General features: G+C 46.9%; 8 non-coding genes and 3 pseudogenes across 8 annotated transcripts; all 11 read left to right on the top strand.

The window, feature by feature from the left end:
• Positions 1 to 548: 548 nt before the first annotated feature.
• Positions 549 to 739, top strand: LOC130337219 (U2 spliceosomal RNA). The gene has a single exon (XR_008878156.1). It is a non-coding gene; the product is annotated as a U2 spliceosomal RNA (small nuclear RNA).
• A 2,093-nt stretch (positions 740 to 2,832) lies between these two features.
• On the top strand, positions 2,833 to 3,023 carry LOC130337280 (U2 spliceosomal RNA). The gene has a single exon (XR_008878194.1). It is a non-coding gene; the product is annotated as a U2 spliceosomal RNA (small nuclear RNA).
• A 2,078-nt stretch (positions 3,024 to 5,101) lies between these two features.
• LOC130337263 (U2 spliceosomal RNA) lies at positions 5,102 to 5,261 on the top strand (annotated as a pseudogene).
• Positions 5,262 to 5,954: 693 nt separating this feature from the next.
• On the top strand, positions 5,955 to 6,137 carry LOC130337250 (U2 spliceosomal RNA). Its single transcript, XR_008878183.1, has one exon. It is a non-coding gene; the product is annotated as a U2 spliceosomal RNA (small nuclear RNA).
• Positions 6,138 to 8,229: 2,092 nt separating this feature from the next.
• Positions 8,230 to 8,420, top strand: LOC130337279 (U2 spliceosomal RNA). The gene has a single exon (XR_008878193.1). It is a non-coding gene; the product is annotated as a U2 spliceosomal RNA (small nuclear RNA).
• A 2,090-nt stretch (positions 8,421 to 10,510) lies between these two features.
• On the top strand, positions 10,511 to 10,670 carry LOC130337262 (U2 spliceosomal RNA; annotated as a pseudogene).
• Positions 10,671 to 11,356: 686 nt separating this feature from the next.
• On the top strand, positions 11,357 to 11,537 carry LOC130337248 (U2 spliceosomal RNA; annotated as a pseudogene).
• Positions 11,538 to 13,615: 2,078 nt separating this feature from the next.
• LOC130337278 (U2 spliceosomal RNA) lies at positions 13,616 to 13,806 on the top strand. Its single transcript, XR_008878192.1, has one exon. It is a non-coding gene; the product is annotated as a U2 spliceosomal RNA (small nuclear RNA).
• Positions 13,807 to 15,900: 2,094 nt separating this feature from the next.
• LOC130337268 (U2 spliceosomal RNA) lies at positions 15,901 to 16,091 on the top strand. Its single transcript, XR_008878191.1, has one exon. It is a non-coding gene; the product is annotated as a U2 spliceosomal RNA (small nuclear RNA).
• Positions 16,092 to 18,179: 2,088 nt separating this feature from the next.
• On the top strand, positions 18,180 to 18,370 carry LOC130337256 (U2 spliceosomal RNA). The gene has a single exon (XR_008878187.1). It is a non-coding gene; the product is annotated as a U2 spliceosomal RNA (small nuclear RNA).
• Positions 18,371 to 20,460: 2,090 nt separating this feature from the next.
• Positions 20,461 to 20,651, top strand: LOC130337244 (U2 spliceosomal RNA). Its single transcript, XR_008878178.1, has one exon. It is a non-coding gene; the product is annotated as a U2 spliceosomal RNA (small nuclear RNA).
• Positions 20,652 to 20,955: the final 304 nt, after the last annotated feature.

The following is a 20,955-nucleotide window of genomic DNA, read 5'->3' as shown; positions in this document are numbered from 1 at the left end:
TAGGGATTTGTGATGTCACCTAGAACCTTCACAGCAGCGACAGCTTTATGAGGAGCATCAGCACTGCTCTGCCTGAGCAGAACCATCACCGCCATAGGTTGTCAAATAACCCGGGTTTAACCCACACAGGTAAGTCCAATGGGGTGCAGGCATGTCCTCTATGCTTACAGCTTCCCGTGGGTGTTGGTTTGATACCGTTTGGGGACAGCCAAGGAGGCATCTGCAGGCAACAAAGGTAGGTGTGTGCTTGTGTGTGTGTTTCCTATGCAGATCCTAAGCCCAGTGTCACATGCAAGTAGGAGGAGTAAGAAGGGTTCCTGGCAAATCCGGGTTATGGATTGCATTTAAAAAGGCCCCGTGGGAGTGCAATGGGCCCCTGTCTTGCTGCTTAGCAATAATGGTATGGGTTTAGGTTCTGCTGTGTGTACTGGTGGTTGACTGCCCCCCAGCCCAGAGTGTGCATGGAAAATTGTCTGGCAGCCTCCCTGACAGCAAGCAGTGATAGTGCCCATGAAGGGCACCTTGTTGGGCCCGCCCCTTTCACGGTTATCGCTTCTCGGCCTTTTGGCTAAGATCAAGTGTAGTATCTGTTCTTATCAGTTTAATATCTGATATGTCCCCTATCTGGGGACCATATATTAAATGGATTTTTGAGAACGGGGGCCGATTTCGAAGCTTGCTTCCGTCGCCCTATGCATTGACCCGATATGGCAGTATCTTCGGGTACAGTGCACCACCCCCTTACAGGGTTAAAAAGAAAGATTCCTACTTTCATTGCTACCTGCTTGCTGGCTAGCCAGCTAGCCAGCCCTGTGGGCCTTGCTGCTGCTGCAGCCAAAAAACAAAAGGTGGTGGTGCTGCTGCTGCTTCTGCTGCTTCTGCTTCTGCTTGTGTCTGGCCGCTGTTGGAGCGTCCAGGCACAGGACTTCTGCTGCTGCTGACTAAATGGCCTCCTTAATTGGATCATTTGAGTAGCCAGCACACCTGTGCAGGTAGGGCATGACATGATAGGCAGCTGCCTTGATAGCGGGTGGGTGCTGAATGTTCCTAATTGACAAAATAAGATTAATGCTTATGAAGAAATATAAAATCTCATCCCTTCCCCAATATCGCGCCACACCCCTACCCCTTAATTCCCTGGTTGAACTTGATGGACATATGTCTTTTTTCGACCGTACTAACTATGTAACTATGTAACATAACATGGGGGGGGGGGGGTCTCCTGGCTGTTCACACAGGTGTGTCATTGCTGTACATTGACCATGCATTGCTTCTGTGGTATTGCAAAGGCAAAGACAAATGCTTCCAGCCATCCATTGCACTAATGGATTGGTCATCAGCTGGCTGTCTATGTCCCGCATCAATATAGACCAAAGTACAGAGGGTTAGGCTATGCTATTGTGCACCTACCTGATGCATCAGAAGGTGCGAGGCCCTTGCTAAATTCTGTGCACAGACTTTGAGATCTATACTTTAGACTGTATCTAAACCTGCTCCAACATGGACTGACATTCTGGCCTACTTTCAGCCGATGCGACTTGTCTGTCGCTGAACAGTCGCTTTTTATGTATTCAGCACCTATGTATAATGTTGTAAAAATGCTCTAGAAGCTAAAGTCGCAGAAATGTCACACATATTTGGCCTGCAACTTTCTGTGCGACAAATTCAGACAGGAAAAATCAGTATAAATCCTTAGAAAATTATCCCCCAGTGTCTCCATCTGCTGGCGGTATTGAATAAGCATTGCTGCACTGATGGGGTATGCATTAGACGAAAAAAAAGAAGAAAAAGAAGAATAATACGCCCAGAAAAGAGGCGAAAAGGAGAAAAACGTAAAAAAACGTGAAAAAAAAGTAAGAGGAAGAGAAGGGAAAAAAAGGTGGAAATGGGTTTAAAAGTGATTTCGGCGGAGAAATATATATATATATATATATATATATATATATATATATATATATACGCGCACACACACACATATATATAAACGTATTCTCCGTTGAGATATTGCAGCCGCTGCTGTGTCCAGGCCCAGGAGCCTTAGCACTGTGCTGTGATGTCACTCAATACCACTGACATCACTAGGTGTAAACAACATCTCTCCTTTGCTGTGTATGTGACTATGGAGCTGTTTGGTGATGTCGTCTATTATGGCCTTCATAGAAGCAACAGGAGATTGTTGCATCCATCTAGAACCCTCAGAACTACAGTGCTATAATGTCACTCACTTCCACAGGCCTTGCAGAGTGTAAACAACAACAACCCAGCTTTGTTGTGTATGTAACCATAGGGATTTGTGATGTCACCTAGAACCTTCACAGCAGCGACAGCTTTATGAGGAGCATCAGCACTGCTCTGCCTGAGCAGAACCATCACCGCCATAGGTTGTCAAATAACCCGGGTTTAACCCACACAGGTAAGTCCAATGGGGTGCAGGCATGTCCTCTATGCTTACAGCTTCCCGTGGGTGTTGGTTTGATACCGTTTGGGGACAGCCAAGGAGGCATCTGCAGGCAACAAAGGTAGGTGTGTGCTTGTGTGTGTGTTTCCTATGCAGATCCTAAGCCCAGTGTCACATGCAAGTAGGAGGAGTAAGAAGGGTTCCTGGCAAATCCGGGTTATGGATTGCATTTAAAAAGGCCCCGTGGGAGTGCAATGGGCCCCTGTCTTGCTGCTTAGCAATAATGGTATGGGTTTAGGTTCTGCTGTGTGTACTGGTGGTTGACTGCCCCCCAGCCCAGAGTGTGCATGGAAAATTGTCTGGCAGCCTCCCTGACAGCAAGCAGTGATAGTGCCCATGAAGGGCACCTTGTTGGGCCCGCCCCTTTCACGGTTATCGCTTCTCGGCCTTTTGGCTAAGATCAAGTGTAGTATCTGTTCTTATCAGTTTAATATCTGATACGTCCCCTATCTGGGGACCATATATTAAATGGATTTTTGAGAACGGGGGCCGATTTCGAAGCTTGCTTCCGTCGCCCTATGCATTGACCCGATATGGCAGTATCTTCGGGTACAGTGCACCACCCCCTTACAGGGTTAAAAAGAAAGATTCCTACTTTCATTGCTACCTGCTTGCTGGCTAGCCAGCTAGCCAGCCCTGTGGGCCTTGCTGCTGCTGCAGCCAAAAAACAAAAGGTGGTGCTGCTGCTGCTTCTGCTGCTTCTGCTTCTGCTTGTGTCTGGCCGCTGTTGGAGCGTCCAGGCACAGGACTTCTGCTGCTGCTGACTAAATGGCCTCCTTAATTGGATCATTTGAGTAGCCAGCACACCTGTGCAGGTAGGGCATGACATGATAGGCAGCTGCCTTGATAGCGGGTGGGTGCTGAATGTTCCTAATTGACAAAATAAGATTAATGCTTATGAAGAAATATAAAATCTCATCCCTTCCCCAATATCGCGCCACACCCCTACCCCTTAATTCCCTGGTTGAACTTGATGGACATATGTCTTTTTTCGACCGTACTAACTATGTAACTATGTAACATAACATGGGGGGGGGGGTCTCCTGGCTGTTCACACAGGTGTGTCATTGCTGTACATTGACCATGCATTGCTTCTGTGGTATTGCAAAGGCAAAGACAAATGCTTCCAGCCATCCATTGCACTAATGGATTGGTCATCAGCTGGCTGTCTATGTCCCGCATCAATATAGACCAAAGTACAGAGGGTTAGGCTATGCTATTGTGCACCTACCTGATGCATCAGAAGGTGCGAGGCCCTTGCTAAATTCTGTGCACAGACTTTGAGATCTATACTTTAGACTGTATCTAAACCTGCTCCAACATGGACTGACATTCTGGCCTACTTTCAGCCGATGCGACTTGTCTGTCGCTGAACAGTCGCTTTTTATGTATTCAGCACCTATGTATAATGTTGTAAAAATGCTCTAGAAGCTAAAGTCGCAGAAATGTCACACATATTTGGCCTGCAACTTTCTGTGCGACAAATTCAGACAGGAAAAATCAGTATAAATCCTTAGAAAATTATCCCCCAGTGTCTCCATCTGCTGGCGGTATTGAATAAGCATTGCTGCACTGATGGGGTATGCATTAGACGAAAAAAAAGAAGAAAAAGAAGAATAATATGCCCAGAAAAGAGGCGAAAAGGAGAAAAACGTAAAAAAACGTGAAAAAAAAGTAAGAGGAAGAGAAGGGAAAAAAAGGTGGAAATGGGTTTAAAAGTGATTTCGGCGGAGAAATATATATATATATATATATATATATATATATATACGCGCACACACACACATATATATAAACGTATTCTCCGTTGAGATATTGCAGCCGCTGCTGTGTCCAGGCCCAGGAGCCTTAGCACTGTGCTGTGATGTCACTCAATACCACTGACATCACTAGGTGTAAACAACATCTCTCCTTTGCTGTGTATGTGACTATGGAGCTGTTTGGTGATGTCGTCTATTATGGCCTTCATAGAAGCAACAGGAGATTGTTGCATCCATCTAGAACCCTCAGAACTACAGTGCTATGATGTCACTCACTTCCACAGGCCTTGCAGAGTGTAAACAACAACAACCCAGCTTTGTTGTGTATGTAACCATAGGGATTTGTGATGTCACCTAGAACCTTCACAGCAGCGACAGCTTTATGAGGAGCATCAGCACTGCTCTGCCTGAGCAGAACCATCACCGCCATAGGTTGTCAAATAACCCGGGTTTAACCCACACAGGTAAGTCCAATGGGGTGCAGGCATGTCCTCTATGCTTACAGCTTCCCGTGGGTGTTGGTTTGATACCGTTTGGGGACAGCCAAGGAGGCATCTGCAGGCAACAAAGGTAGGTGTGTGCTTGTGTGTGTGTTTCCTATGCAGATCCTAAGCCCAGTGTCACATGCAAGTAGGAGGAGTAAGAAGGGTTCCTGGCAAATCCGGGTTATGGATTGCATTTAAAAAGGCCCCGTGGGAGTGCAATGGGCCCCTGTCTTGCTGCTTAGCAATAATGGTATGGGTTTAGGTTCTGCTGTGTGTACTGGTGGTTGACTGCCCCCCAGCCCAGAGTGTGCATGGAAAATTGTCTGGCAGCCTCCCTGACAGCAAGCAGTGATAGTGCCCATGAAGGGCACCTTGTTGGGCCCGCCCCTTTCACGGTTATCGCTTCTCGGCCTTTTGGCTAAGATCAAGTGTAGTATCTGTTCTTATCAGTTTTCATGCTGGTGGGGATGGGTGCTGCATGGAGGATGCAGGTGTACCAGGGCTTTCCGGGGCTGGTTCTGAGGAATCAGCTCGACGGCTGCCCCGATGTGACCTGTTCCCTCCGGGTCTCGCCATGAGGCTGAGAGGGTCTAGAGCCGAGGTACTTTTGTGCCTCGGGGAGTGGTGACCCCGAGGTGCCGAAACTCACTGGGAGAATAGGCTCACTGAGTTGAAGCACGGGCACCATAATCTCTTCACCTTGTGGCACTCACCTCTTGATTCCCGGCCTTCTGGCTAGGATCAGAGAAATTTTTATAGATCCGGCCGGATGTCCGGGCAGTATATCTGCACACATTCACTTATTTATTTATTTTTTGTCTCACTGTGTCACTTTTTGCGTGTTGTGTGTTCACAGGATTTGTCAGGATGCGGTAGCCCTTCTGGGTGTCCCTCCTGGCGGTCTAGGGGAGGTGTGTGTGGCCATTAGGTTCCGCACCTCCCTGCAAACACCCCGGGTACTCCTGCTTCGCAGGGTACCTACCGTAATCGGCTCTGCGGGCAGATACCTTGGCTAACGCCAAGGGGGATGCCGCGAGCATTTGTGGTCTCCTAGTAGCTTCGGCGAAAAGGGACATCGAACCTGGAACCTCGCAGGTACCTTTTGGTCCGGAGGCGAAGGGTAAGGTTTGTTGGGGGGCCTCTCTCCTATCGGAGAAGGGCTTGCGATAGACCGCATCCTTTGTGCACGTTTTTTTTAGTGTAACACGTTTGCACTTTTTCTTGCACTTTGGGTGAATTGAAAGCACGTTCCTCGGCTTTAGATAAAAAAAAAAAAAAAAATCTGTTCTTATCAGTTTAATATCTGATACGTCCCCTATCTGGGGACCATATATTAAATGGATTTTTGAGAACGGGGGCCGATTTCGAAGCTTGCTTCCGTCGCCCTATGCATTGACCCGATATGGCAGTATCTTCGGGTACAGTGCACCACCCCCTTACAGGGTTAAAAAGAAAGATTCCTACTTTCATTGCTACCTGCTTGCTGGCTAGCCAGCTAGCCAGCCCTGTGGGCCTTGCTGCTGCTGCAGCCAAAAAACAAAAGGTGGTGCTGCTGCTGCTTCTGCTGCTTCTGCTTCTGCTTGTGTCTGGCCGCTGTTGGAGCGTCCAGGCACAGGACTTCTGCTGCTGCTGACTAAATGGCCTCCTTAATTGGATCATTTGAGTAGCCAGCACACCTGTGCAGGTAGGGCATGACATGATAGGCAGCTGCCTTGATAGCGGGTGGGTGCTGAATGTTCCTAATTGACAAAATAAGATTAATGCTTATGAAGAAATATAAAATCTCATCCCTTCCCCAATATCGCGCCACACCCCTACCCCTTAATTCCCTGGTTGAACTTGATGGACATATGTCTTTTTTCGACCGTACTAACTATGTAACTATGTAACATAACATGGGGGGGGGGGGGGGGTCTCCTGGCTGTTCACACAGGTGTGTCATTGCTGTACATTGACCATGCATTGCTTCTGTGGTATTGCAAAGGCAAAGACAAATGCTTCCAGCCATCCATTGCACTAATGGATTGGTCATCAGCTGGCTGTCTATGTCCCGCATCAATATAGACCAAAGTACAGAGGGTTAGGCTATGCTATTGTGCACCTACCTGATGCATCAGAAGGTGCGAGGCCCTTGCTAAATTCTGTGCACAGACTTTGAGATCTATACTTTAGACTGTATCTAAACCTGCTCCAACATGGACTGACATTCTGGCCTACTTTCAGCCGATGCGACTTGTCTGTCGCTGAACAGTCGCTTTTTATGTATTCAGCACCTATGTATAATGTTGTAAAAATGCTCTAGAAGCTAAAGTCGCAGAAATGTCACACATATTTGGCCTGCAACTTTCTGTGCGACAAATTCAGACAGGAAAAATCAGTATAAATCCTTAGAAAATTATCCCCCAGTGTCTCCATCTGCTGGCGGTATTGAATAAGCATTGCTGCACTGATGGGGTATGCATTAGACGAAAAAAAAGAAGAAAAAGAAGAATAATACGCCCAGAAAAGAGGCGAAAAGGAGAAAAACGTAAAAAAAACGTGAAAAAAAAGTAAGAGGAAGAGAAGGGAAAAAAAGGTGGAAATGGGTTTAAAAGTGATTTCGGCGGAGAAATATATATATATATATATATATATATATATATATATATATATACGCGCACACACACACATATATATAAACGTATTCTCCGTTGAGATATTGCAGCCGCTGCTGTGTCCAGGCCCAGGAGCCTTAGCACTGTGCTGTGATGTCACTCAATACCACTGACATCACTAGGTGTAAACAACATCTCTCCTTTGCTGTGTATGTGACTATGGAGCTGTTTGGTGATGTCGTCTATTATGGCCTTCATAGAAGCAACAGGAGATTGTTGCATCCATCTAGAACCCTCAGAACTACAGTGCTATGATGTCACTCACTTCCACAGGCCTTGCAGAGTGTAAACAACAACAACCCAGCTTTGTTGTGTATGTAACCATAGGGATTTGTGATGTCACCTAGAACCTTCACAGCAGCGACAGCTTTATGAGGAGCATCAGCACTGCTCTGCCTGAGCAGAACCATCACCGCCATAGGTTGTCAAATAACCCGGGTTTAACCCACACAGGTAAGTCCAATGGGGTGCAGGCATGTCCTCTATGCTTACAGCTTCCCGTGGGTGTTGGTTTGATACCGTTTGGGGACAGCCAAGGAGGCATCTGCAGGCAACAAAGGTAGGTGTGTGCTTGTGTGTGTGTTTCCTATGCAGATCCTAAGCCCAGTGTCACATGCAAGTAGGAGGAGTAAGAAGGGTTCCTGGCAAATCCGGGTTATGGATTGCATTTAAAAAGGCCCCGTGGGAGTGCAATGGGCCCCTGTCTTGCTGCTTAGCAATAATGGTATGGGTTTAGGTTCTGCTGTGTGTACTGGTGGTTGACTGCCCCCCAGCCCAGAGTGTGCATGGAAAATTGTCTGGCAGCCTCCCTGACAGCAAGCAGTGATAGTGCCCATGAAGGGCACCTTGTTGGGCCCGCCCCTTTCACGGTTATCGCTTCTCGGCCTTTTGGCTAAGATCAAGTGTAGTATCTGTTCTTATCAGTTTAATATCTGATACGTCCCCTATCTGGGGACCATATATTAAATGGATTTTTGAGAACGGGGGCCGATTTCGAAGCTTGCTTCCGTCGCCCTATGCATTGACCCGATATGGCAGTATCTTCGGGTACAGTGCACCACCCCCTTACAGGGTTAAAAAGAAAGATTCCTACTTTCATTGCTACCTGCTTGCTGGCTAGCCAGCTAGCCAGCCCTGTGGGCCTTGCTGCTGCTGCAGCCAAAAAACAAAAGGTGGTGCTGCTGCTGCTTCTGCTGCTTCTGCTTCTGCTTGTGTCTGGCCGCTGTTGGAGCGTCCAGGCACAGGACTTCTGCTGCTGCTGACTAAATGGCCTCCTTAATTGGATCATTTGAGTAGCCAGCACACCTGTGCAGGTAGGGCATGACATGATAGGCAGCTGCCTTGATAGCGGGTGGGTGCTGAATGTTCCTAATTGACAAAATAAGATTAATGCTTATGAAGAAATATAAAATCTCATCCCTTCCCCAATATCGCGCCACACCCCTACCCCTTAATTCCCTGGTTGAACTTGATGGACATATGTCTTTTTTCGACCGTACTAACTATGTAACTATGTAACATAACATGGGGGGGGGGGGGTCTCCTGGCTGTTCACACAGGTGTGTCATTGCTGTACATTGACCATGCATTGCTTCTGTGGTATTGCAAAGGCAAAGACAAATGCTTCCAGCCATCCATTGCACTAATGGATTGGTCATCAGCTGGCTGTCTATGTCCCGCATCAATATAGACCAAAGTACAGAGGGTTAGGCTATGCTATTGTGCACCTACCTGATGCATCAGAAGGTGCGAGGCCCTTGCTAAATTCTGTGCACAGACTTTGAGATCTATACTTTAGACTGTATCTAAACCTGCTCCAACATGGACTGACATTCTGGCCTACTTTCAGCCGATGCGACTTGTCTGTCGCTGAACAGTCGCTTTTTATGTATTCAGCACCTATGTATAATGTTGTAAAAATGCTCTAGAAGCTAAAGTCGCAGAAATGTCACACATATTTGGCCTGCAACTTTCTGTGCGACAAATTCAGACAGGAAAAATCAGTATAAATCCTTAGAAAATTATCCCCCAGTGTCTCCATCTGCTGGCGGTATTGAATAAGCATTGCTGCACTGATGGGGTATGCATTAGACGAAAAAAAAGAAGAAAAAGAAGAATAATACGCCCAGAAAAGAGGCGAAAAGGAGAAAAACGTAAAAAAACGTGAAAAAAAAGTAAGAGGAAGAGAAGGGAAAAAAAGGTGGAAATGGGTTTAAAAGTGATTTCGGCGGAGAAATATATATATATATATATATATATATATATATATATATATATATACGCGCACACACACACATATATATAAACGTATTCTCCGTTGAGATATTGCAGCCGCTGCTGTGTCCAGGCCCAGGAGCCTTAGCACTGTGCTGTGATGTCACTCAATACCACTGACATCACTAGGTGTAAACAACATCTCTCCTTTGCTGTGTATGTGACTATGGAGCTGTTTGGTGATGTCGTCTATTATGGCCTTCATAGAAGCAACAGGAGATTGTTGCATCCATCTAGAACCCTCAGAACTACAGTGCTATGATGTCACTCACTTCCACAGGCCTTGCAGAGTGTAAACAACAACAACCCAGCTTTGTTGTGTATGTAACCATAGGGATTTGTGATGTCACCTAGAACCTTCACAGCAGCGACAGCTTTATGAGGAGCATCAGCACTGCTCTGCCTGAGCAGAACCATCACCGCCATAGGTTGTCAAATAACCCGGGTTTAACCCACACAGGTAAGTCCAATGGGGTGCAGGCATGTCCTCTATGCTTACAGCTTCCCGTGGGTGTTGGTTTGATACCGTTTGGGGACAGCCAAGGAGGCATCTGCAGGCAACAAAGGTAGGTGTGTGCTTGTGTGTGTGTTTCCTATGCAGATCCTAAGCCCAGTGTCACATGCAAGTAGGAGGAGTAAGAAGGGTTCCTGGCAAATCCGGGTTATGGATTGCATTTAAAAAGGCCCCGTGGGAGTGCAATGGGCCCCTGTCTTGCTGCTTAGCAATAATGGTATGGGTTTAGGTTCTGCTGTGTGTACTGGTGGTTGACTGCCCCCCAGCCCAGAGTGTGCATGGAAAATTGTCTGGCAGCCTCCCTGACAGCAAGCAGTGATAGTGCCCATGAAGGGCACCTTGTTGGGCCCGCCCCTTTCACGGTTATCGCTTCTCGGCCTTTTGGCTAAGATCAAGTGTAGTATCTGTTCTTATCAGTTTTCATGCTGGTGGGGATGGGTGCTGCATGGAGGATGCAGGTGTACCAGGGCTTTCCGGGGCTGGTTCTGAGGAATCAGCTCGACGGCTGCCCCGATGTGACCTGTTCCCTCCGGGTCTCGCCATGAGGCTGAGAGGGTCTAGAGCCGAGGTACTTTTGTGCCTCGGGGATTGGTGACCCCGAGGTGCCGAAACTCACTGGGAGAATAGACTCACTGAGTTGAAGCACGGGCACCATAATCTCTTCACCTTGTGGCACTCACCTCTTGATTCCCGGCCTTCTGGCTAGGATCAGAGAAATTTTTATAGATCCGGCCGGATGTCCGGGCAGTATATCTGCACACATTCACTTATTTATTTCTTTTTTGTCTCACTGTGTCACTTTTTGCGTGTTGTGTGTTCACAGGATTTGTCAGGATGCGGTAGCCCTTCTGGGTGTCCCTCCTGGCGGTCTAGGGGAGGTGTGTGTGGCCATTAGGTTCCGCACCTCCCTGCAAACACCCCGGGTACTCCTGCTTTGGCAGGGTACCTACCGTAATCGGCTCTGCGGGCAGATACCTTGGCCAACGCCAAGGGGGATGCCGGGAGCATTTGTGGTCCCCTAGTAGCTTCGGCGAAAAGGGACATCGAACCTGGAACCTCGCAGGTACCTTTTGGTCCGGAGGCGAAGGGTAAGGTTTGTTGGGGGGCCTCTCTCCTATCGGAGAAGGGCTTGCGATAGACCGCATCCTTTGTGCACGTTTTTTTAGTGTAACACGTTTGCACTTTTTCTTGCACTTTCGGTGAATCGAAAGCACGTTCCTCGGCTTTAGATAAAAAAAATCTGTTCTTATCAGTTTAATATCTGATACGTCCCCTATCTGGGGACCATATATTAAATGGATTTTTGAGAACGGGGGCCGATTTCGAAGCTTGCTTCCGTCGCCCTATGCATTGACCCGATATGGCAGTATCTTCGGGTACAGTGCACCACCCCCTTACAGGGTTAAAAAGAAAGATTCCTACTTTCATTGCTACCTGCTTGCTGGCTAGCCAGCTAGCCAGCCCTGTGGGCCTTGCTGCTGCTGCTGCAGCCAAAAAACAAAAGGTGGTGCTGCTGCTGCTTCTGCTGCTTCTGCTTCTGCTTGTGTCTGGCCGCTGTTGGAGCGTCCAGGCACAGGACTTCTGCTGCTGCTGACTAAATGGCCTCCTTAATTGGATCATTTGAGTAGCCAGCACACCTGTGCAGGTAGGGCATGACATGATAGGCAGCTGCCTTGATAGCGGGTGGGTGCTGAATGTTCCTAATTGACAAAATAAGATTAATGCTTATGAAGAAATATAAAATCTCATCCCTTCCCCAATATCGCGCCACACCCCTACCCCTTAATTCCCTGGTTGAACTTGATGGACATATGTCTTTTTTCGACCGTACTAACTATGTAACTATGTAACATAACATGGGGGGGGGGGGTCTCCTGGCTGTTCACACAGGTGTGTCATTGCTGTACATTGACCATGCATTGCTTCTGTGGTATTGCAAAGGCAAAGACAAATGCTTCCAGCCATCCATTGCACTAATGGATTGGTCATCAGCTGGCTGTCTATGTCCCGCATCAATATAGACCAAAGTACAGAGGGTTAGGCTATGCTATTGTGCACCTACCTGATGCATCAGAAGGTGCGAGGCCCTTGCTAAATTCTGTGCACAGACTTTGAGATCTATACTTTAGACTGTATCTAAACCTGCTCCAACATGGACTGACATTCTGGCCTACTTTCAGCCGATGCGACTTGTCTGTCGCTGAACAGTCGCTTTTTATGTATTCAGCACCTATGTATAATGTTGTAAAAATGCTCTAGAAGCTAAAGTCGCAGAAATGTCACACATATTTGGCCTGCAACTTTCTGTGCGACAAATTCAGACAGGAAAAATCAGTATAAATCCTTAGAAAATTATCCCCCAGTGTCTCCATCTGCTGGCGGTATTGAATAAGCATTGCTGCACTGATGGGGTATGCATTAGACGAAAAAAAAGAAGAAAAAGAAGAATAATATGCCCAGAAAAGAGGCGAAAAGGAGAAAAACGTAAAAAAACGTGAAAAAAAAGTAAGAGGAAGAGAAGGGAAAAAAAGGTGGAAATGGGTTTAAAAGTGATTTCGGCGGAGAAATATATATATATATATATATATATATATATACGCGCACACACACACATATATATAAACGTATTCTCCGTTGAGATATTGCAGCCGCTGCTGTGTCCAGGCCCAGGAGCCTTAGCACTGTGCTGTGATGTCACTCAATACCACTGACATCACTAGGTGTAAACAACATCTCTCCTTTGCTGTGTATGTGACTATGGAGCTGTTTGGTGATGTCGTCTATTATGGCCTTCATAGAAGCAACAGGAGATTGTTGCATCCATCTAGAACCCTCAGAACTACAGTGCTATGATGTCACTCACTTCCACAGGCCTTGCAGAGTGTAAACAACAACAACCCAGCTTTGTTGTGTATGTAACCATAGGGATTTGTGATGTCACCTAGAACCTTCACAGCAGCGACAGCTTTATGAGGAGCATCAGCACTGCTCTGCCTGAGCAGAACCATCACCGCCATAGGTTGTCAAATAACCCGGGTTTAACCCACACAGGTAAGTCCAATGGGGTGCAGGCATGTCCTCTATGCTTACAGCTTCCCGTGGGTGTTGGTTTGATACCGTTTGGGGACAGCCAAGGAGGCATCTGCAGGCAACAAAGGTAGGTGTGTGCTTGTGTGTGTGTTTCCTATGCAGATCCTAAGCCCAGTGTCACATGCAAGTAGGAGGAGTAAGAAGGGTTCCTGGCAAATCCGGGTTATGGATTGCATTTAAAAAGGCCCCGTGGGAGTGCAATGGGCCCCTGTCTTGCTGCTTAGCAATAATGGTATGGGTTTAGGTTCTGCTGTGTGTACTGGTGGTTGACTGCCCCCCAGCCCAGAGTGTGCATGGAAAATTGTCTGGCAGCCTCCCTGACAGCAAGCAGTGATAGTGCCCATGAAGGGCACCTTGTTGGGCCCGCCCCTTTCACGGTTATCGCTTCTCGGCCTTTTGGCTAAGATCAAGTGTAGTATCTGTTCTTATCAGTTTAATATCTGATACGTCCCCTATCTGGGGACCATATATTAAATGGATTTTTGAGAACGGGGGCCGATTTCGAAGCTTGCTTCCGTCGCCCTATGCATTGACCCGATATGGCAGTATCTTCGGGTACAGTGCACCACCCCCTTACAGGGTTAAAAAGAAAGATTCCTACTTTCATTGCTACCTGCTTGCTGGCTAGCCAGCTAGCCAGCCCTGTGGGCCTTGCTGCTGCTGCAGCCAAAAAACAAAAGGTGGTGCTGCTGCTGCTTCTGCTGCTTCTGCTTCTGCTTGTGTCTGGCCGCTGTTGGAGCGTCCAGGCACAGGACTTCTGCTGCTGCTGACTAAATGGCCTCCTTAATTGGATCATTTGAGTAGCCAGCACACCTGTGCAGGTAGGGCATGACATGATAGGCAGCTGCCTTGATAGCGGGTGGGTGCTGAATGTTCCTAATTGACAAAATAAGATTAATGCTTATGAAGAAATATAAAATCTCATCCCTTCCCCAATATCGCGCCACACCCCTACCCCTTAATTCCCTGGTTGAACTTGATGGACATATGTCTTTTTTCGACCGTACTAACTATGTAACTATGTAACATAACATGGGGGGGGGGGGGGGGGTCTCCTGGCTGTTCACACAGGTGTGTCATTGCTGTACATTGACCATGCATTGCTTCTGTGGTATTGCAAAGGCAAAGACAAATGCTTCCAGCCATCCATTGCACTAATGGATTGGTCATCAGCTGGCTGTCTATGTCCCGCATCAATATAGACCAAAGTACAGAGGGTTAGGCTATGCTATTGTGCACCTACCTGATGCATCAGAAGGTGCGAGGCCCTTGCTAAATTCTGTGCACAGACTTTGAGATCTATACTTTAGACTGTATCTAAACCTGCTCCAACATGGACTGACATTCTGGCCTACTTTCAGCCGATGCGACTTGTCTGTCGCTGAACAGTCGCTTTTTATGTATTCAGCACCTATGTATAATGTTGTAAAAATGCTCTAGAAGCTAAAGTCGCAGAAATGTCACACATATTTGGCCTGCAACTTTCTGTGCGACAAATTCAGACAGGAAAAATCAGTATAAATCCTTAGAAAATTATCCCCCAGTGTCTCCATCTGCTGGCGGTATTGAATAAGCATTGCTGCACTGATGGGGTATGCATTAGACGAAAAAAAAGAAGAAAAAGAAGAATAATACGCCCAGAAAAGAGGCGGAAAGGAGAAAAACGTAAAAAAACGTGAAAAAAAAGTAAGAGGAAGAGAAGGGAAAAAAAGGTGGAAATGGGTTTAAAAGTGATTTCGGCGGAGAAATATATATATATATATATATATATATATATATATATATATATATACGCGCACACACACACATATATATAAACGTATTCTCCGTTGAGATATTGCAGCCGCTGCTGTGTCCAGGCCCAGGAGCCTTAGCACTGTGCTGTGATGTCACTCAATACCACTGACATCACTAGGTGTAAACAACATCTCTCCTTTGCTGTGTATGTGACTATGGAGCTGTTTGGTGATGTCGTCTATTATGGCCTTCATAGAAGCAACAGGAGATTGTTGCATCCATCTAGAACCCTCAGAACTACAGTGCTATGATGTCACTCACTTCCACAGGCCTTGCAGAGTGTAAACAACAACAACCCAGCTTTGTTGTGTATGTAACCATAGGGATTTGTGATGTCACCTAGAACCTTCACAGCAGCGACAGCTTTATGAGGAGCATCAGCACTGCTCTGCCTGAGCAGAACCATCACCGCCATAGGTTGTCAAATAACCCGGGTTTAACCCACACAGGTAAGTCCAATGGGGTGCAGGCATGTCCTCTATGCTTACAGCTTCCCGTGGGTGTTGGTTTGATACCGTTTGGGGACAGCCAAGGAGGCATCTGCAGGCAACAAAGGTAGGTGTGTGCTTGTGTGTGTGTTTCCTATGCAGATCCTAAGCCCAGTGTCACATGCAAGTAGGAGGAGTAAGAAGGGTTCCTGGCAAATCCGGGTTATGGATTGCATTTAAAAAGGCCCCGTGGGAGTGCAATGGGCCCCTGTCTTGCTGCTTAGCAATAATGGTATGGGTTTAGGTTCTGCTGTGTGTACTGGTGGTTGACTGCCCCCCAGCCCAGAGTGTGCATGGAAAATTGTCTGGCAGCCTCCCTGACAGCAAGCAGTGATAGTGCCCATGAAGGGCACCTTGTTGGGCCCGCCCCTTTCACGGTTATCGCTTCTCGGCCTTTTGGCTAAGATCAAGTGTAGTATCTGTTCTTATCAGTTTAATATCTGATACGTCCCCTATCTGGGGACCATATATTAAATGGATTTTTGAGAACGGGGGCCGATTTCGAAGCTTGCTTCCGTCGCCCTATGCATTGACCCGATATGGCAGTATCTTCGGGTACAGTGCACCACCCCCTTACAGGGTTAAAAAGAAAGATTCCTACTTTCATTGCTACCTGCTTGCTGGCTAGCCAGCTAGCCAGCCCTGTGGGCCTTGCTGCTGCTGCAGCCAAAAAACAAAAGGTGGTGCTGCTGCTGCTTCTGCTGCTTCTGCTTCTGCTTGTGTCTGGCCGCTGTTGGAGCGTCCAGGCACAGGACTTCTGCTGCTGCTGACTAAATGGCCTCCTTAATTGGATCATTTGAGTAGCCAGCACACCTGTGCAGGTAGGGCATGACATGATAGGCAGCTGCCTTGATAGCGGGTGGGTGCTGAATGTTCCTAATTGACAAAATAAGATTAATGCTTATGAAGAAATATAAAATCTCATCCCTTCCCCAATATCGCGCCACACCCCTACCCCTTAATTCCCTGGTTGAACTTGATGGACATATGTCTTTTTTTGACCGTACTAACTATGTAACTATGTAACATAACATGGGGGGGGGGGGGTCTCCTGGCTGTTCACACAGGTGTGTCATTGCTGTACATTGACCATGCATTGCTTCTGTGGTATTGCAAAGGCAAAGACAAATGCTTCCAGCCATCCATTGCACTAATGGATTGGTCATCAGCTGGCTGTCTATGTCCCGCATCAATATAGACCAAAGTACAGAGGGTTAGGCTATGCTATTGTGCACCTACCTGATGCATCAGAAGGTGCGAGGCCCTTGCTAAATTCTGTGCACAGACTTTGAGATCTATACTTTAGACTGTATCTAAACCTGCTCCAACATGGACTGACATTCTGGCCTACTTTCAGCCGATGCGACTTGTCTGTCGCTGAACAGTCGCTTTTTATGTATTCAGCACCTATGTATAATGTTGTAAAAATGCTCTAGAAGCTAAAGTCGCAGAAATGTCACACATATTTGGCCTGCAACTTTCTGTGCGACAAATTCAGACAGGAAAAATCAGTATAAATCCTTAGAAAATTATCCCCCAGTGTCTCCATCTGCTGGCGGTATTGAATAAGCATTGCTGCACTGATGGGGTATGCATTAGACGAAAAAAAAGAAGAAAAAGAAGAATAATACGCCCAGAAAAGAGGCGAAAAGGAGAAAAACGTAAAAAAACGTGAAAAAAAAGTAAGAGGAAGAGAAGGGAAAAAAAGGTGGAAATGGGTTTAAAAGTGATTTCGGCGGAGAAATATATATATATATATATATATATATATATATATATATATATACGCGCACACACACACATATATATAAACGTATTCTCCGTTGAGATATTGCAGCCGCTGCTGTGTCCAGGCCCAGGAGCCTTAGCACTGTGCTGTGATGTCACTCAATACCACTGACATCACTAGGTGTAAACAACATCTCTCCTTTGCTGTGTATGTGACTATGGAGCTGTTTGGTGATGTCGTCTATTATGGCCTTCATAGAAGCAACAGGAGATTGTTGCATCCATCTAGAACCCTCAGAACTACAGTGCTATGATGTCACTCACTTCCACAGGCCTTGCAGAGTGTAAACAACAACAACCCAGCTTTGTTGTGTATGTAACCATAGGGATTTGTGATGTCACCTAGAACCTTCACAGCAGCGACAGCTTTATGAGGAGCATCAGCACTGCTCTGCCTGAGCAGAACCATCACCGCCATAGGTTGTCAAATAACCCGGGTTTAACCCACACAGGTAAGTCCAATGGGGTGCAGGCATGTCCTCTATGCTTACAGCTTCCCGTGGGTGTTGGTTTGATACCGTTTGGGGACAGCCAAGGAGGCATCTGCAGGCAACAAAGGTAGGTGTGTGCTTGTGTGTGTGTTTCCTATGCAGATCCTAAGCCCAGTGTCACATGCAAGTAGGAGGAGTAAGAAGGGTTCCTGACAAATCCGGGTTATGGATTGCATTTAAAAAGGCCCCGTGGGAGTGCAATGGGCCCCTATCTTGCTGCTTAGCAATAATGGTATGGGTTTAGGTTCTGCTGTGTGTACTGATGGTTGACTGCCCCCCAGCCCAGAGTGTGCATGGAAAATTGTCTGGCAGCCTCCCTGACAGCAAGCAGTGATAGTGCCCATGAAGGGCACCTTGTTGGGCCCGCCCCTTTCACGGTTATCGCTTCTCGGCCTTTTGGCTAAGATCAAGTGTAGTATCTGTTCTTATCAGTTTAATATCTGATACGTCCCCTATCTGGGGACCATATATTAAATGGATTTTTGAGAACGGGGGCCGATTTCGAAGCTTGCTTCCGTCGCCCTATGCATTGACCCGATATGGCAGTATCTTCGGGTACAGTGCACCACCCCCTTACAGGGTTAAAAAGAAAGATTCCTACTTTCATTGCTACCTGCTTGCTGGCTAGCCAGCTAGCCAGCCCTGTGGGCCTTGCTGCTGCTGCAGCCAAAAAACAAAAGGTGGTGCTGCTGCTGCTTCTGCTGCTTCTGCTTCTGCTTGTGTCTGGCCGCTGTTGGAGCGTCCAGGCACAGGACTTCTGCTGCTGCTGACTAAATGGCCTCCTTAATTGGATCATTTGAGTAGCCAGCACACCTGTGCAGGTAGGGCATGACATGATAGGCAGCTGCCTTGATAGCGGGTGGGTGCTGAATGTTCCTAATTGACAAAATAAGATTAATGCTTATGAAGAAATATAAAATCTCATCCCTTCCCCAATATCGCGCCACACCCCTACCCCTTAATTCCCTGGTTGAACTTGATGGACATATGTCTTTTTTCGACCGTACTAACTATGTAACTATGTAACATAACATGGGGGGGGGGGGGGTCTCCTGGCTGTTCACACAGGTGTGTCATTGCTGTACATTGACCATGCATTGCTTCTGTGGTATTGCAAAGGCAAAGACAAATGCTTCCAGCCATCCATTGCACTAATGGATTGGTCATCAGCTGGCTGTCTATGTCCCGCATCAATATAGACCAAAGTACAGAGGGTTAGGCTATGCTATTGTGCACCTACCTGATGCATCAGAAGGTGCGAGGCCCTTGCTAAATTCTGTGCACAGACTTTGAGATCTATACTTTAGACTGTATCTAAACCTGCTCCAACATGGACTGACATTCTGGCCTACTTTCAGCCGATGCGACTTGTCTGTCGCTGAACAGTCGCTTTTTATGTATTCAGCACCTATGTATAATGTTGTAAAAATGCTCTAGAAGCTAAAGTCGCAGAAATGTCACACATATTTGGCCTGCAACTTTCTGTGCGACAAATTCAGACAGGAAAAATCAGTATAAATCCTTAGAAAATTATCCCCCAGTGTCTCCATCTGCTGGCGGTATTGAATAAGCATTGCTGCACTGATGGGGTATGCATTAGACGAAAAAAAAGAAGAAAAAGAAGAATAATACGCCCAGAAAAGAGGCGAAAAGGAGAAAAACGTAAAAAAAGTGAAAAAAAAGTAAGAGGAAGAGAAGGGAAAAAAAGGTGGAAATGGGTTTAAAAGTGATTTCGGCGGAGAAATATATATATATATATATATATATATATATATATATATATATATACGCGCACACACACACATATATATAAACGTATTCTCCGTTGAGATATTGCAGCCGCTGCTGTGTCCAGGCCCAGGAGCCTTAGCACTGTGCTGTGATGTCACTCAATACCACTGACATCACTAGGTGTAAACAACATCTCTCCTTTGCTGTGTATGTGACTATGGAGCTGTTTGGTGATGTCGTCTATTATGGCCTTCATAGAAGCAACAGGAGATTGTTGCATCCATCTAGAACCCTCAGAACTACAGTGCTATGATGTCACTCACTTCCACAGGCCTTGCAGAGTGTAAACAACAACAACCCAGCTTTGTTGTGTATGTAACCATAGGGATTTGTGATGTCACCTAGAACCTTCACAGCAGCGACAGCTTTATGAGGAGCATCAGCACTGCTCTGCCTGAGCAGAACCATCACCGCCATAGGTTGTCAAATAACCCGGGTTTAACCCACACAGGTAAGTCCAATGGGGTGCAGGCATGTCCTCTATGCTTACAGCTTCCCGTGGGTGTTGGTTTGATACCGTTTGGGGACAGCCAAGGAGGCATCTGCAGGCAACAAAGGTAGGTGTGTGCTTGTGTGTGTGTTTCCTATGCAGATCCTAAGCCCAGTGTCACATGCAAGTAGGAGGAGTAAGAAGGGTTCCTGGCAAATCCGGGTTATGGATTGCATTTAAAAAGGCCCCGTGGGAGTGCAATGGGCCCCTGTCTTGCTGCTTAGCAATAATGGTATGGGTTTAGGTTCTGCTGTGTGTACTGGTGGTTGACTGCCCCCCAGCCCAGAGTGTGCATGGAAAATTGTCTGGCAGCCTCCCTGACAGCAAGCAGTGATAGTGCCCATGAAGGGCACCTTGTTGGGCCCGCCCCTTTCACGGTTATCGCTTCTCGGCCTTTTGGCTAAGATCAAGTGTAGTATCTGTTCTTATCAGTTTAATATCTGATACGTCCCCTATCTGGGGACCATATATTAAATGGATTTTTGAGAACGGGGGCCGATTTCGAAGCTTGCTTCCGTCGCCCTATGCATTGACCCGATATGGCAGTATCTTCGGGTACAGTGCACCACCCCCTTACAGGGTTAAAAAGAAAGATTCCTACTTTCATTGCTACCTGCTTGCTGGCTAGCCAGCTAGCCAGCCCTGTGGGCCTTGCTGCTGCTGCAGCCAAAAAACAAAAGGTGGTGCTGCTGCTGCTTCTGCTGCTTCTGCTGTCTTCTGCTTCTGCTTGTGTCTGGCCGCTGTTGGAGCGTCCAGGCACAGGACTTCTGCTGCTGCTGACTAAATGGCCTCCTTAATTGGATCATTTGAGTAGCCAGCACACCTGTGCAGGTAGGGCATGACATGATAGGCAGCTGCCTTGATAGCGGGTGGGT

This window comes from Hyla sarda, unplaced genomic scaffold, assembly GCF_029499605.1.
Source record: "Hyla sarda isolate aHylSar1 unplaced genomic scaffold, aHylSar1.hap1 scaffold_493, whole genome shotgun sequence".
NCBI lineage: Eukaryota > Metazoa > Chordata > Amphibia > Anura > Hylidae > Hyla > Hyla sarda.
The sequence above is the reverse complement of the archived record's forward strand: the minus strand, read 5'-3'. Positions and strand labels throughout refer to the sequence as shown.